The sequence below is a fragment of the Anolis carolinensis genome, chromosome 2, assembly GCF_035594765.1.
Source record: "Anolis carolinensis isolate JA03-04 chromosome 2, rAnoCar3.1.pri, whole genome shotgun sequence".
Lineage (NCBI taxonomy): Eukaryota > Metazoa > Chordata > Lepidosauria > Squamata > Dactyloidae > Anolis > Anolis carolinensis.
In genome coordinates, this window is record NC_085842.1 from 16,372,549 (window position 1) to 16,390,543 (window position 17,995).

The window sequence follows — 17,995 nt, forward strand, 5'->3', positions numbered from 1 at the left end:
GCGTCACAATATCCCATCTTCTTACTGCTCTTACAAATATGTATTGAAAAATATGGAGTATTCTTCTCTTGCTTTTCCATATTTTTGGAAAGGAAAAGGAGTAATATCGATGAATTTTTAAAAAAGCAAAAGGAAGCATAATTTTAATAGCTGTTTGTAACAGTAAAATCCATCACAAGTTGATTTGAAACAAGGTATTACAGGCTGAGTGCTGATTTGGGTTAAAACTCTGGTAAAGATACACATCAATATAAGATATATTAGTCTAAATGGTTTGACTTGATTACAAACTCAGAGCTTAATAGTCAGCAGGGCTACTAGTTCAACATTTAAATGGCATTTAAATGGTTTCTCTATTGTATGAGGTGCTCGATAATCCGCAAGTCTCTGCTTCCAGTGCTTTCGCTGCTCTGTGCCTCGACAGATGGCGAGTGAAGCCTGACTTCCAGCTGAAAGTCTTCCCGCACTCCAGGCACTTAAACGGCTTTTCCGCTGCATGAGTTATTTGATGATCCACAAGCCTCTGCTTCCAACCGAAGCTCTTCCCGCACTCCAGGCATTTGAACGGCCTCTCCTCCAGGTGAGTTAACTGATGAGATGATAAGTTTGACCTCGAGCGGAAACTGTTCCCACATTTCAGGCATTTAAACGGCTTCCCCTCCAGGTGCGTCATTTTGTGGCATGCGAAGTTCGACCTCCAACGAAAACTTTTCCCACACTCCAAGCACGTGAATGGCTTCTCCCCTGTGTGTATCTTCTGGTGGAGCGTGAGGTTCAACTTCCTCATGAAGTTCTTTCCGCACTCCAAGCACGTAAATGGTTCTCTCTGCTCGAGAGGGATTTGCTCAGAAGTCGGGTGGGTTCTGTCACTCAAACTTATCCCAGACTCCAAGCAATTGTAGGGTTTCGCCGGTGTGTGGATTCTTTGGTAGGATTCAAAGTGTGACCTCTTTTCACTATCCATCAAAACATCAAGGTTTTCCGCTTGCATATGAATTCTGTTGTTACTATAAACTGAGCTTCTTTCCATATCTGAATTAATGGAAATGCCTTTATTCCTTCCATTGCCGCCTGCTTTTCCATGGGGAGACATTTCAAAGGCACCCGAAGCGTGCAAAACAGAGGCTTTGTTCTCCATCTTCTTTTGACTGTCCATTTCTATTTGCTTCCCTTTCTCCTGTTGACACGGGACTCTTTGGAGCCAAGACATCCTTGGTTGCATTTCATTGCCACTCTCCCGCCCATCACCTTCAAAGGAAAGAAATGACTTATCAGAGGAAACAAGGACTGGAACAAAAGACATAACTGACAACCTCATCACACTGTGTCACACTCCAGAGCAAGAGCAAGAACACTATGACTCGAACAGCACACCAGCTTGGTAATATCAACAAACAGTTTAATGTAGGATATATGTAAGCAAGGGAGCCCCAGTGGCGAAGTGTGTTAAAGCACTGAGCTGCTGAACTTGCGGACCAAAAGGTCCCAGGTTCAAATCCCGGGAGCGGAATGAGGGCCCGCTGTTAGCCCCAGCTCCTGCCTGTTGGAGTATGGTTGTATTTGTATGAAATGTAAATCAAGTGTTTACTGCTGATGAGCAAGAGTGTGTATTTTTTCAGTAATGAAATAGTTAACAGCAGGCTAGTTTTGATTGACAGCCTGTTGTGATTGCTATGACCTATCAGGCTTGATTTCCTGCCTTTGAGGGTTGGAACTTCCTCCGAACTGAGGAATGTGTCTTATCTGTTCGACTTGAGCATTCGCTGAAGATGGACTAAGAATGCTATGCTCTGAAGCCGAGAAATGCAAACTGTAAATAGACATGTAAATAAAGTTAATCAACAGTTGGACTTCGCCTGCTGGAGTGTTTGTTTGACCAGTGCTGTTTCTCAGCATGGGAATACAGTCTGGAGAAGGAGGTGAGACCGGGATGATGAATTTTGGAATTCACTCTGCATACCATCATCCCCTGTCACTGCCACCCTAGCAGTTCGAAAACATGAAAATGTGAGTAGATCAATAGGTACCACTCCGGCGGGAAGGTAACAGCGCTCCATGCAGTCATGCCAATGGCCACATGACCTTGGAGGTGTCTATGGACAATGCCGGCTCTTTGGCTTAGAAATGGAGATGAGCACCAACCCCCAGAGTCAGACATGACTGGACTTAACGTCAGGGGAAACCTTTGCCTTTTTTTTATATGTAAGCAAAACAATAAAAAGTAGTAAAATAATATAAATCTAAAAATGATCAGGCTCCAGAAAGTCTGCAGCCATTAATTTTATAGCTGTTACTTCTTTGTTCTCTGAGGTAAAAGTGCCTGCTCAAACTGTTTCTCTCAGCAGCAAGCCAGAGACAGTAGCCAATCAGAATGTTGGCTCCTAGCACGCTTAACCAATCAGCTGCTGACACATGTCTTTCCAGTCAATCCATTACAAATCCCCACACATTATAGTCCTATTGATGCAACCTACCAAGTGGAGCCAAGAAAGTGAAAGAAGACTCATCCTTAGAGGAGCCAAAGAAAGAAAATGTTTTACAAATATAAGCCATCTTTTCAGAGATTTCTGAAACTAGTTCAATCTGCATTGTATAATAAAAAGTTGATAGAGTGGGAATATCTCTCACGTTCCCACCTCTGTGCTTAGAAGCATATCTGAAACAAGCCCAGATGGGAAAGGATGGCTCATCTTGCAGAAATATAGCAACACAGGGCAGGAAGAAGCAACAGAAGAAAGCGTGAGACTCACTCAGAGAGGCTACGATGGTCAAGTTCTCCTCCATAACTTCCTTATGGAGGGCCCTTTGGTCTGGATCCAGCAAGGCCCACTCCTCCCCACTGAAAGGCACCGCCACGTCTTCAAAGGCCACCTGAGAGACAAAACAGTATCTATAAGTCGAAAATGCTTTCCCCAAGAAGAACAGGAGTATGGGCAGATTGGGACAGCTCAATGTGTTTTAACTCTTTCCTGGGAATATTTCCAGACTGGAGCAAAAGGAAGAGGGAGAAGAATTATTCCAGGACAAAGGAGACGAGCAAGGATTCAGGGCGCTCCACTTGCCGCCTTCTTAGCCCTCCAGAGATTTGCCTCCCTACCTGATCCAGCCTCCTGGAAGCTCCTCTCAGGGGATCAACATGCAACGAGCTGTTATTTATCAGTGTCCTTCTTCCATCCGCTGTAAGAGACACAAAAGGCACTATATTCATTCATGTCTTTCTAAATTCACCACCATCGAAGCAAAGCCCACTCATGGAAAGGTCTTTGTAGACTCAGTAACCATGAGATTGACCAAGACAAACAATTCTACAATCAATGCCTGGCACACAAACAGATTCCTACAGCATGGAGGAAAACTAAGATAATTGCCATCTTAAAACCTGGTAAAGATGCCTCTAATGCCAGGAACTATCGACCAATCTCCCTCTTATGTCATCTATATAAAGTCTATGAGAGGATGCTATTAAATCGACTAGGACCTGTTATCGAACCCAAGCTTATTGCACAACAAGCAGGTTTCAGACCAGGGAAAAACTGTACAGGTCAAATTCTTCATCTGACTGAACATATCGAGGAAGGCTACGAGAAAGGCTGCATCACGGAAACAGTTTTTGTGGACTTTCCGGCAGCCTATGACACGGTGCAACATAGAAAAATGCTGCATAAAGTCTACCATATCACCCGGGACTTTGACTTTACAAAAACTGTCCAGACCCTCTTAGAAAACCGCAGCTTCTATGTGGAGTTTCAGGGCCAGAAAAGCAGATGGAGGAGGCAAAAGAATGGTTTACCCCAAGGCAGCGTTCTTGCACCGAACTTATTTAACATCTTCACGAACGATCAGCCACAACCACCACTCACAAAGAGCTTTATATATGCTGATGACCTTGGCCTTACAACACAAGCAAAAGATTCTGAAACAGTTGAAAAGCAACTCACCAATGCCTTGAAAGATCTCTCCAGCTACTACAAAGAGAACCACCTGAAGCCCAACCCTTCCAAGACACAAGTGTGTGCTTTCCACCTACGTAACCGCGAAGCCAACAGGAAACTGAAAGTTACTTGGGAAGGCCAAGAGCTCGAACACTGTTTCCATCCTAAATACCTTGGTGTCACCTTAGACCGAACACTAACACATAGGAAACACTGCATGAACACCAAGGACGAAGTAGCTGCACGCAATAACATCCTGCGGAAACTGACTGGCAGCGCATGGGGTGCAGACCCACAAGTAATAAGAACATCAGCCCTGGCCTTGTCTTTCTCAACTGCAGAGTATGCCTGTCCTGTTTGGCACAAGTCTGCCCATGCAAAGCAGGTGGACATAGCACTGAACGAAACATGCAGAATCATCACAGGATGCCTTAAACCTACACCTGTTGATAAACTCTACAAGTTAACTGGCATTGCCCCTCCTGACGTGCGACGGGAAGTTGCTGCTAACGGTGAGAGAAAAAAGGTCGAACATTGTGAAAGCCCCCCACTGCATGACTATCACCCTCCTCCCACCAGACTCAAATCAAGGAAGGGCTTCATGAGAACCACCACTCCTCTTGATGTTCCTCCAGCAACAGCAAGGGTGTCTCTCTGGGCAGCTAAACCTGGCAATTCTAACTGGATGGCCCCCCAAGAGGGTCTTCCTCCAGGGGCAAACCAGGAATGGGCAACTTGGAAGTCCCTGAACAGACTCAGAAGTGGAGTGGGCAGATCAAAAGACAACTTGGCAAGGTGGCACTACCTGGAGGAATCCTCCACCTTGTGTGACTGTGGAGCTGAACAAACAACTCAGCATATGTATGCTTGCCCACAATGCCCTGCCTCATGTACGGAGGAGGAGTTGTTTAAAGCTACAGACAATGCGGTTGCTGTTGCCCGCTTTTGGTCCAAAACTATTTAGTTGCTTGTGATTTCTTTTATTTTCTATTTATTTCCATTATTTGAAATGTATTTGCTGTACCAATGCTTTTGACACGAAATAAATAAAAACCAAGACAAACAAAGTTGGCTATCCACAGTAACAAATTAAAGTGCGAAGTGACATAATCGATGATAGTAAAGGTACTTATAGATGTAATCTCATAACTACTGTCAATAATGGGGTTGTTGTATGTCTTTCGGGCTGTGTGGCCATGTTCCAGAAGTATTCTCTCCTGATGTTTCGCCCACATCTATGGCAGGCATCCTCAGAGGCTGTGTGGCATGGCCTCTGAGGATGCCTGCCATAGATGTGGGCGAAACGTCAGGAGAGAATACTTCTGGAACATGGCCACACAGCCCGAAAGACATACAACAACCCTGTGATCCCGGCCATGAAAGCCTTCGACAACACTGTCAACAATCTTTCAGAATTCATGGAGGACAGAAGACAGCCCAGCAGATTAGAGGAGGGCAGATGTTTTCCCCGTCTTTAAAAAAGACCAAAACAAGAGGATGCATGCAACTATCAACCAGTCAGTTTGATATCGATGCCAGGAAAAATTCTGGAACAATGTAACAAAATTTGAAAATATTTTCGTTCCTGGTTTGAAAGAGTTATTTCCTGTTTAATTGTGTGGTACTTTGGAAGTAGTTTGGGTGCCACAAACTAGATTGAATTGGTTGCGACTCTATAAGATATTCATTGAACAACTATAGCAAAATGTGCTTAAGGTGTCGCGCAAAAACCAAGTTTTGGCAATTTAATACACTTTTTCCATGTTTTTATGCTAGAACGAATTAGGAAATTACATTTATATCCCAGGAACAGAAATTGTGTTACATTGTGTAATGAAACAGCCAGCCTGTGTGTACAGTAGAGTCTCACCTATCCAAGCGAAACAGGCTGGCAGAACCTTGGATAAGCGAATATCTTGGATAATATGGAGGGATTAAGGAAAAGTCTATTAAACATCAAATTAGGTTATGATTTTACAAATTAAGCACCAAAACATAATGTTATACAACAAATTTGACAGAAATAGTAGTTCCATATGCAGTAATGCTATGTTGTAATTACTGTATTTACGAATTTAGCACCAAAATATCATGATATATTGAAAATATTGACAACAAAAATGCCTTGGATAATCCAGAACCTTGGATAAGTGAGTCTTGGATAAGTGAGACTCTACTGTACTTCCATCCTTACCCAGTGAGGCAGCCTCTGTGTTCTTTTCCTGCGTGATCCACAAGCATTGCGTTCTTTGCCTAGAGTCGGATGGACCCTCCGCCGCCTCAAGATAATCAGTGTCCTTTTCCAGAAACACCTCCTGCACCACAAAAACCATAAAAGGTTGTCAAGGAAATGGTAAAAGGACATCAGTGCAGCAACATTAACTGATCTGGCTGTTGTAGCCCAGCCTGAGCTTGGGCCCATTTGGCCAGTGATTGTCCCTACACCTGTCTTGCCAGAGGACTCTGTGTTTGGGCCTGAGATGCAGCCAGAGTTTGTCCCAGTGGATTCTGAGACCAGAGACAGAATGGTTACAAGCAGGCATTTTGAACCACATTCTTCCCAGCAGTCAAGGTCAGATCTCCAGGTGCCAGATGGACATTCTAGTTTGGAGGAGGATAATGTGTTTGACAGGAAGGCAGCGATAACTCACCAGAGGAGGGAACGAGAATCTTTGCGAAGAAGCAGGTGTTTGCTTTTGAAGCAACCTAATGAGCAATTTTCTCATGGAAGAAAGACATTGGATTTCCATTAAAATGGTTTGCTTCCTTTGCCACAGCTAGAGGTGGTAACATTGCTTATTCAAGAAAGATCTTTGCTCCGTGTTCCTGTATATTCCTGCAGCCGTGTTTCTTGTTTCAAGTTGCAGCCTTGCCTTGGCCTGTGAATCCAGTTGGACATTCCAGTTACTTTGCCATTTGGGTTTTTATTCCAGTCTGTTGTGGTAATCTCTGAGCGGTTAGACTCAATTTAACCCTCTCTGGAGGAGATTCCACCAAAATGCAGCAGAGTAGCAAAAACAAAAGCTTTCAAATGCCACAGTTACTTACACGGGGCGAGCAAAGAGAAGCCTTTCAACTTAGGATGGCAATGGAGTGCAGAGTCTCAGTAAAAGTTCAAAAGCATTTATTCAGGTAAAAAGAATTCCATTGTAGATAGAAAGGCTTGGGAGCTGTCAGAGTAATTGTCAGAGTAATTTGCAGCGCAGCAGTAGTTGGAGTCAGTGGAACGCAGAACAAAGTGACATCCAGAGACTTTGGTAAAACTATATATAAGTTTTACTGTACAAGACAAACAGACTTGCAGACAGTAGACACAGGACTTGACTCAACTCAGCAGACAGCAGAACAGAACAGAACAGAACAGAACTGATGTAATCAGTAATGCACAAACACTTGTGTCTGGACACTCCCCAGTTCCAGCCACACATCAAGGTCATCACAGCTTCTCAGTAATTAACTCTTTGCAGACTATAGTACACTCTGGATGATGCAGTCAGTATGCAATACAAACCAAGACACAAATTGCATTTAAACACTATCTATACACAAATCCCACATTAACATAGTCTACTCTAGACTGGTTTCTAAGGAAAATAAGAAAGGAAAAATAACAAACATCTAAATAGTTACATCATGCCAGGAGAGACAGCAAGATGCTGCTTGTTAGCTACCGTAGAAGAACAAAGGGAGAAGAGTGAACCAAAATGGTTCTAACCTCATGGTCCAGTTTATTGAGGCCATAAAAGACTTTCTGACCAATGAGAAGTTAGTGTCCCTGGAGATTCACATTTCTGCTAACTTCAAAGTAAAGGATGTGATGTAAACAGGATAGAGTGAAACACAGTAAAGCCTGTCTAGGCATGCTTTGGAAACAGGGAAATGTCAATCTAACTCTATCATCTATCTAACTACATCTAGACTTGAATAGTCCAGGATGATTCCCAACATAGTCAAGACCCTTGTCCTGTGTTTCACCATTGATTTTATACCTTGGACAATCTTGGAGTTAATCCTGCATTCTAGTCTTGTTTTCTTGTGGTTTTCCTTGACTCATGCCTTGGAATTAATCCTGTTTGAACTATTCTTTATACCCCTTGGGACTTATTTTGATATCCAGTTTTGGACTATGCTCTTTGAGTGGCTTTTATAGACTCTTGCTTCATGAATTTCAAGTACCTTGCTCTTGTGGATTTAAACCTATTTTATTGACTCTGGACTTTATTTTGCTTTTGCTTGCATATAACCTTCAATAAACAGCTTGCTTGATTATATTCTGGGGCTCCAGTGTGATTTTGAGGCTTCTATGTAGCCTAGGGGTACAACACTGGCTAATTAACCTCACCATAAAAATGTCCAGCAGCAGTGTGTGTGCCGTGATCGCCCCTCGCCTCTGGAACTCCCTCCCTAAAGAAATAAAAATGGCCCCCACCCTCCTCTCCTTTAAGAAACAGTCAAAGACATATCTATGCACCTTAGCATACAGAGAGGAGGAGGACTAACATAACCTCCACCCCATAGCAGCTATGGTCTATGTGAAACTAGAACAAGGACTGAACATTTCACTTAAATTGATCCAGGTATACACTCGCTCTGTGCAATAACATTATTACCGATTGTCATGTTTAAATTTATTGTTTTTCTAATGTGGAATTTTTATTATAATGTGTATGTTATTTTCATTTTATATTTTTGATATTAATGAAGAAATTGTGGCATTGAATATTTGCCATTTATATGTATGTTAACCGCCCTGAGTCCCTCTGGGGAGAGAGGACGGTCTAGAAACAGGTTTTTTTTTATTATTGTTATTATTATCACAAAAACCACAGTAAACACAGTATGACACAGCAAACGAGATGTACATGCTGGATTTCGTATCACAAAATCACAAGTCGAACACTTCCTGAGCGTTTAGGACTGTGTGATGTATTTTCGGATGATGCCTGCAGATCCCAGTAAGGTGGCCTTTTGCAGTTGACAGATTGTAATTTTGTCAATGTTTATTGTTTTCAAATGCCAGCTGAGATCTTTTGGCACGGCACCCACCTGTACTGATTTATGCCAGAGCATCATCATCATCATCATCATCATCATCATTCCCTCATGAAGCCGGAAGCTGGGAAATGTTAAATAGCCTCTGTGTCTTTGTCTGTGTGTTGTATGTCTAATGGCATGTATGTGTACATTGTGATCCGCCCTGAGTCCCCTTCGGGGTGAGAAGAGCAGAATATAAATACTGTAAATAAATAAATACATAAATAAATTGTATTGTGTACATTTGCATGGCAGATTGGGGTTGGACAGGATGACCCTTGGGATCGCCATCTGCTCTATGATTTTATACCTTTTCATGTTTGTCGGTGTTTGATTTAATTGAGACACATCCACCTTTTTGTCTCAATTTGTATTTATTTACAACTATTTACACAGCAGACCATCTCAGTGTCCGCTGGACTGATGGCTACGTGAAGCACCTTATCTCTAAACATGTCAACGTCCACATTCCAGAACAGTGACAGATGTCCGGTAACGTTTGCAGAAACTACACAGTGTCTCTCTAACAATTAATCTCTCTCTATTCATTTAACTCTTACTCTACTGGAATGCTGCCCTACTTGCATATTTCAGGCACACACACAATACACTAGCTTTAAACCATAAGTGAAAATTTCATACTACATGAACCAAAACTCCAACAATGTTGTCAAAATAAAAGAAAAAAGGACCCATATGAAAGCCACTCACCTCCTGCAAGCGCTGCTTCTCCTCTTGTTCCCGACTCAGGAGGAATCCTTCAGCCAAAGCCACGGCCTGGGAACTGGTCTCTGCCCCACATTCCCTCACCCAGCGCTCCATCTCCGCAGGAAGGACGGCCAGGAACTGCTCCAGGAGCACCAGGTCCAGCATCTCCGCCTTTGTATGTTCCTCTGGCTTCAGCCACAGGCGGCAGAGAGAGTGGAGGCGGCTGCACACCTCTCGGGGCCCCAAAGTCTCCTTGTAATTGAACTGCCTGAAATGTTGGCACTGAGCCTCCAAGCTGGTCATATCCTTCCCCAGTCTTTTCTGCATTTTTCTTCTTTCCCAAAACCCTCCGTTGCTCCTCTCTTGAACAGCAGGAGAACCTTTCCTTTGTTCTTGCTTTCCCATCGAGGATTGGTGCTCCAAAAGAAACAACAAGTTAGGTGGCGACGTTCTTGTCTCTTCTCTCATGTTCTCCCTTTGGCAAAAGACTGGCAAAATTACGGGAATACGCCAAGCCCTGAAAAGAAACCAAGACATCTTGTGAAGATCCTATCAGAGTAATTTACGCAGCACAGCAGAAGTTGGATGGAGTCAGTGGAATGGAGAACGAAGAGACACCCAGAGACGCTGGTAAAACTATGTACAAAGTTTTACTGTACAAGGCAAAAAGACTTGCAGACAATGGACACAGGACTCACACTCTAGGCAGACAGAAACAGAACTGAACTGATGCAATCAGTAATGTATACACACTTGTGTCTGGACACTCCCCAGCTCCAGCCACACATCAAGGTCAACACAGCTTCTCAGCAATTAACTCTTTCCAGACTATAGCACACTCTGGATGATGCAATCAGTATGCAATACAAACCAAGACACAAATTGCATTTAAACACTATCAATACACAAATCCCACATTAACAGATCCTACTATGGAAAGGAATCATTTCCAATTCCTTCTACTTCCTTAGCCCCGAAAACAATGGTTCTCAACCTTCCGGATGCAGCGACTCCTTAATACAGTTCCTCATGTTGTGGTGACCCCCAACCATAACATTATTTTCCTTGCTACTTCACAACTGTAATTTGGCTACTGTTATGAATCGTAATGTAAATATCTGATATGCAGGATGTGTTTTCATTCACTGGACCAAATTTGGCACAAATACCAGATACGCCCAAATTTGAATACTGGTGAGGTTGGAGGAGATTGATTATGTAATCTGGGAGTTGTTGTAACTTGGATTTATAGTTTACCTACAATCAAAGAGAATTCGGAATTCCACCAATGATAGAATTGAACCAAGCTTGGCACACAACTCTCATGACCAACAGGAAATGCTGGAAGGGTTTGGTGGGCACTGATCTTGAGTTTGGGAGTTGAAGTTCACCTGCATCCAGAAAGCACTGTGGATTCAAACAATGGTGGATCTGGACCAAAATTGGCATGAAAACTCAATATGCCCAAATGTGAACACTGATGGAGTTTGGGGAAAATAGGCCTTGACATTTGGGAGTTGTAGTTGCAGGAATTTATAGTTCACTTATGATCAAAAGGGGTCCCTGGTGGCACAGTGTGTTAAAGCGCTGAGCTGCTGAACTTGCAGACCAAAAGGTCCCAGGTTCAAATCCTGGGAGCGGAATGAGCGCCCACTGTTAGCCCCAACTCCTGCCAACCTAGCAGTTCAAAAACATGCCAATGTGAGTAGATCAATAGGTACCGCTCCGGCGGGAAGGTAATGGCGCTCCATGCAGTCATGCCGGCCACATGACCTGGGAGGTATCTATGGACAACGCTGGCTCTTTGGCTTTACCTTTACTACAATCAAAGAGCCCCTTGAGCCCCACCAATGATAGAATTGGGCCAAACTTCCCACACAGAACCCCCATGACCAATAGAAAATACTGAGGGGATTTGGGTTCCTAAAACCATCAGAAAAATGTATTTTCTGACGGTCTTTGCTGACCCCTCTGAAACCCCTCTCGCGACGCCCCCCCAGGGGTCCCGACCCCCCAGGTTGAGAAATACTGCCCTAAAACAAACCATCCTTTCATAGAATAAGAGTTGGAAGAGACCACTTGAGCCATCGAGTCCAACCCCCTGCCGTGCATGAAAAGCACAATCAAAACATCCCTGACAGATGGCCATCCAACCTCTGTTTAAAAGCCTCCAAGGTAGGAGCTTCCACCACATTGTGAGGCAAAGAGTTCCACAGTTGAACAGGTCTTTTTACAATTAGGAAGTTCTTCCTAATATTCAGGTGGAATCTCCTTTCCTGTCATTTGAACCCATTGCTCTGAGTCCTAGTTTCCAGGGCAGCAGAAGACAAGTCTGCTACCTCTTCTTTATGATATCATTCCATATATTTATACATAACTCTCATGTCTCCTCTCAACCTTCCCTTCTGCAGGCTAAACAGATCCAGCTCTTTAAGACGCTCCTCATAGGGATTCATGATGTCCAGACTTCCACTTGGAGTCTATATATTAAATTCTGTGTCCATTATTACAAACACAGCAGCCCAAGAGAATTTGCTGTCTGAACAGAGCTACACCATTATTGTACAAACAGAAACCAGTTGGATTGATCGTCAACGCTTACTGCGGTCCTGGAGATGGGGGAGTGTTGTGCTGCATAGCTGAGGCAGAAGTTCAATTAGTGCAATTATGAAGTTTCTCTTGAGAGATGTTTGACAGTCAGGTCCAAGCGACAGAGAGTCTCCTTTCTCTGTAATGAGAACAAAAGCCAGGAATCAATGATGATATATTTCTTCCCTTCTTGACCAGAGAATGAAATCTCCATACCATACTGCACTCTTTGTCACGTGGAGTGATTTATAGTTTTCCAATCAACGACCTCCCTAGAACCACTGCACCAAAATATCCGGAGGCATTAATCGTCACAGTTGCAATACAGTAGAGTTTCACTTATCCAACACTTGCTTATCCAACGTTCTGGATTATCCAACTCATTTTTGTAGTCAATGATTTCAATATATCATGATATTTTGATGCTAAATTTGTAAATATAGTAATTACTACATAGCATTACTGCATATTGAACTACTTTTTGTCAGAGCGCACGGTTTGGATAAGCACACATGTAGCGGAAGATCAACGAGGAATCACTGGCACCAATAACGAGGCTGAAGCCTATTTGGCTATCTACAAAAGGTTTACTAACAAATGGAAAACTCTCAAGATGATATATACAGACAGAGTGCAGAGAGGCAGAGAGCAGAGAGAGAACAGATAACACAGGGAGCTATTTATAACCACCTCTGCTGTCTGATGCAATACACAGTTAACTCTTTACACACTGGCATAGTGGACAGCAGACAGTACATGATGCAATCTCCAGCTCACATTGCATCACTATAACTCAATTACATTTAAACAACTCTATATACAATCATTCCCACTTCAACAATTCCCCCTCTTTAAATGTAATTTAGTTACCAGCTTATATACAGTTATATACACAGCTTAAACGCATTTCAATCATCTTCTTTTACATTCATTACACACAATTGTTTCATCATCTCTACATGCTTTATACATGGCAAAGGTTTTGTCATGATATCAGCTACATTACAATCAGTAGAACAATATTGCAATCGAACAACATTGTCATCAATCATCTGTTTCACTGCATGATACCTAACTCCTATGTATTTAGTTCTGTTTTTTAGATTTTCCGTCTCTGTCATTGCAATACATGCTTGTGAATCTTCTTTAATAACAATAGGAGTTTTACATTGCTCCCCAACATCTGACATTAGTTGTTGCAGCCACTGAATTTCATTTACAACTTCACATAATGCAGCATATTCTGCTTCCGTGGTACTGCGTGATACGTTATTTTGTTTACGAGACCGCCACACTAACATGTTTCCAGCAAATTTCACAACTATACCTGATACAGATTTACACTCCTGTTCGGTGGCAATAGAACTGTCCGCGAAACAATCTACATTTTCTTCATTATTACCAAATACTAGACAGTAGTCAATAGTCCCTTTGAGATATCTTATTACTCTTTTTAATGCAATCCAGTCTATGCTCTTTTTCTGTCAAATTTGTTGTCTAACATGATGTTTTGGTGCTTAATTTGTAAAATCATAACCTAATTTGATGTGTAATAGGCTTTTCCTTAATCCCTCCTTATTATCCAATATATTCGCTTATCCAGCGTTCTGCCGGCCCGTTTATGTTGGATAAGTGAGACTTTACTGTATATACAAACAAGATACACAGATCCACTTTTCTTGTATTCGCGAACAACCAGAGTCATCCAATAGTCACACACAGAACACACCAAGTCACACAGGAAAGAGAAAGATTGATTGGGTTGCTGTGAGCCTTTTGGGCTGTATGGCCATGTTCCATGTTTCTGGAACATGGCCAAACAGCCCGAAAGACTCACAGCAACCCAGTGATTCCGGCCACGAAAGCCTTCGACAATACATTCAACATCTCTACAGGGAGAAACTGTTCCAAGACACAAAGAAATTGGAAAAACTAAGGACCAAGAAAGCACATCTACTGTGCTCCCTGACATTCCTTCTATGCTGCAGAGACACAGATACTATCCCCACAATTTCTCATTTCTGGAACATGGCCATACAGCCCGAAAGATTCACAGCAACCCAGTGATTTCGACCATTGAAGTCTTCGAAGATAGAAAGATGGATTCTTTCATCTTCCTTATACAGCCACCTGCTGATAGATCATCAGTAAGAGACACTGGCTGATGCAACCCCTTTGCAATCACCCTCACATGGTTATGACTCAGCCATTAGCACATTCCCTTAGGTATTGCATCATGACATTCACAGTCATTACCCTTTTAGTCCCTCATCAGGTCTGCTCAGCCCTAATTTATTGCCTGCATTTTGCAAAAGTCCTTGCTCTGCCCTCTCGAATCTGATCATGCCTACCATTTCCTGGTTACTAGTTGTTGATGCTGGTTGATGCATTTTTATGATGTTTTTACTCTGCTGGTTTTAATTGTTTTAATTAGATTGTTTATATATTATTATGTTTTAATTCCACTTTAGTTTGTAATCTATGTTTATGCTGGGCTTGGTCCCCATGTATGCTGCCCCGAGTCCCTTCGGGGAGATGGTGGCAGGATATAAAAATAAAGTTGTTGTTGTTGTTGTTGTTGTTATTATTATTGACACAACGATGTTGTATGACACAGCAAACAATATAGACATGCTGGATTTCGTTTCACAAAACCACAAGTCGAACACTTCCCAAGTGTCTAGGACTGTGTGATGTATATTCGGATGATGCGTGCAGATCCCAGCAGGGTGGCCTTTTGCAGTTGGCAGATCGTAATTTTGTCAATGTCTATTGTTTCCAAATGCCGGCTGAGATCTTTTGGCACGGCACCCAATGTGCCCATCACCACCGGGACCACCTGCACTGGTTTCTGCCAGAGTCTTTGAAGTTCAATCTTGAGGTCCTGATAGCGGCTGAGTTTTTCCTGTTGTTTTTCGTCAATGCGACTGTCACCTGGGATGGCAACATCAATGATCCAAACCTTGTTCTTTTCCACAACTGTGATGTCTGGTGTGTTGTGTTCCAGAACTTTGTCAGTCTGGATTCGGAAGTCCCACAATATCTTTGCGTGTTCATTTTCCACGACCTTTGCTGGTTTGTGATCCCACCAGTTCTTTGCTGCTGGCAGGTGGTACTTGATGCATAAGTTCCAATGGATCATTTGGGCCACACAGTTATGCCACCTTGACGTGGTGGGGGGGGGGCTTAGCCATTCCGAGGATGCTGAGGGCTGTGCTGGCGGTAGTGTAACTACCGGCAGGTCCAACCAAGCCAGAGAGGCCTCAGCGGAGGAATGCAACCAAGTGCACCTAACCCATTAGCATATGGAGAATCAAACCAAAACGAAGTGTATACTGGCTCGGTCGTCGCCCAGGATAAAAAGGACCGCGGTGGATGCTGCTGATTCTGGACATCCATCGACAATTGGGCTACGGAATCATCAAAACCCAATTGAACAGTCACAGAAGCGGCAGAAATATACAATGCCAGAAAACCGCACAGTTATTATTATTATTATTATTATTATTATTATTATTATTATTATTATTAACACAGCAAGATGAGTCCACAGCAGGCACTCCACTGGCTGTTGTATTGGATCACACATTATTATTATTATTATTGTTATTATTATTATTATTATTATTATTATTATTGTTATTGTATGACACAGGAAACAAGATAGATATGCTCGATTTCGTATCACAAAATCACAAGTCGAACACTTCTCAAGTGTCTAGGACTGTGTGATGTATTTTCGGATGATGCGCGCAGATCCCAGTAGGGTGGCCTTTTGCAGTTGGCAGATCGTAATTTTGTCAATGTCTATTGTTTCCAAATGCCGGCTGAGATCTTTTGGCACGGCACCCAATGTGCCCATCACCACCGGGACCACCTGCACTGGTTTCTGCCAGAGTCTTTGAAGTTCAATCCTGAGGTCCTGATAGCGGCTGAGTTTTTCCTGTTGTTTTTCGTCAATGCGACTGTCACCTGGGATGGCGACATCAATGATCCAAACCTTTTTCTTTTCCACAACTGTGATGTCTGGTGTGTTGTTGTTTATTATTATTATTATTATTATTATTATTATTATTATAATTATTATTATTATTATTATATTATTTACATATGCATACACACACACATACACACATACACACTATACTCCTATTGATGCAGCCTAGTATTGCATTGTCCTTTCTAGCTGCTGCATCACACTCTTGACTCACGCCCAGCTTGTGGTCTCTTAAGACTCTTAAATTCCTTTCATATGGACTGCTTTCAAGCCATGCCCTCAATGTGGAAGAACATGCGGGTCAAGAATAGGACTCTACAGTCACCTATGTATCCACCGCCAGGACACTACACCTGGAAGACAATCATACTCAGACAACGAGGGATCGCCTAATTAACTAACCGGCTGTTCGGAATTGCGGGAGTTGGAGTCCAAAACACTTGGAAAGACAAAGTTTGCCCGTGCCTGCAGTAGATATATCTTCGGTTCCTCCTAAAGCACGCATGGGCAAACTTGGGCCCGCCAGGTGTTTTGGACTCCAACTCCCACAATTCCTAACAGCCTGCCGGCTGTTAGGAATTGTGGGAGTTGGAGTCCAAAACACCTGGCGGGCCCAAGTTTGCCCATGCCTGCCCTAAAGGGAGTGTAACCATGTTGTGTATTTCCCTTATTTGGAATCCCAAAATGCTCTGAAACTGGCCAGGTAGGTGGCCGAGATAGTGACACCTGTCCACGTACATGCCTATTGATTCAATTAGGTTAACTATCAGTCTGGAACATCTGTCTGCAAAGAGACGGGATAAACCTTTTTATCCAGGCAGGCTTTTAAGATCCTACAGAAGACAGATTATACTTTTGAGTTTACATTATCCCACCCTCCCTGTCTCCTATAGAGAAATATTGGTAGCCCAGAGACTCACCCTCTTTGCCTCTTTAGGAAGAACTCATCCACGGTTGGGAGGGGAAGGCTCACAGACATCAACATCTCACTTCCGTCTACACTAGGAAACCGCCTGCCTCGTTGGGTTTAACTCTTACAAGGCCAGGCCAGATGAAATGTCTCCTTTCCACTATGGCTGGGCATCAAGCCCTTAAGGCAGGCCTGAGCCAACTTTGAGGCTGCAAGGCTATTCACTGCTATTCCACCTGGCCAACAAAGGATTCCCTTAAGCCACAGCAACACGTGGCCGGGCACAGCTAGTCTTTATATACCGTTTCCCTGAAAATAAGACATCCCCAGAAAATAAGACCTAGTAGAGGTTTTGCTGAATTGCTAAATATAAGGCCTCCCTCGAAAGTAAGACCTAGTAAAATTTTTGTTTGGAAGCATGCGGGATCAGTAAATGTACATACCATAGATTGTTGTACATGGAAATAAAGGTAATAACAAGAAATAATAATAATAATATAATAATAATAACTTTATTCTTGTATCCCACCTCCATCTCCCAGAAGGGACTCAGGGCAGCTTACACAGGGATAAGCCCAACAACAACATAAATTCACATACAAACAGAAATTTAAAACAGTAATTTTAAAACAGTATAGCAATAAAATATAATATAGAAATTCTTGTAAGGATTCACAGTTTGGTTATGCTGTTTTGTGATGACAACTACTGTACGGTAGATAATAAATTTTCATTTTTAAAAATTCAACCATAAATGTGAATTTGTCTTTGTGGAAAAATAAGACATCCCCTGAAAATAAGACCTAGAACATCTTTGGGAGCAAA

The 17,995-nt window shown here is 42.6% G+C and overlaps 1 long non-coding RNA gene across 1 annotated transcript; it reads right to left on the minus strand.

Moving 5' to 3' along the window:
* Nucleotides 1–110: 110 nt before the first annotated feature.
* On the minus strand, nt 111–17,277 carry LOC103280115 (zinc finger protein 684). The gene is made up of 7 exons (XR_507181.3): nt 17,181–17,277; nt 12,277–12,402; nt 9,678–10,191; nt 6,127–6,247; nt 3,098–3,177; nt 2,751–2,871; nt 111–1,248 (listed from the first exon to the last, which is right to left on the minus strand). It is a non-coding gene; the product is annotated as a zinc finger protein 684 (long non-coding RNA).
* Nucleotides 17,278–17,995: the final 718 nt, after the last annotated feature.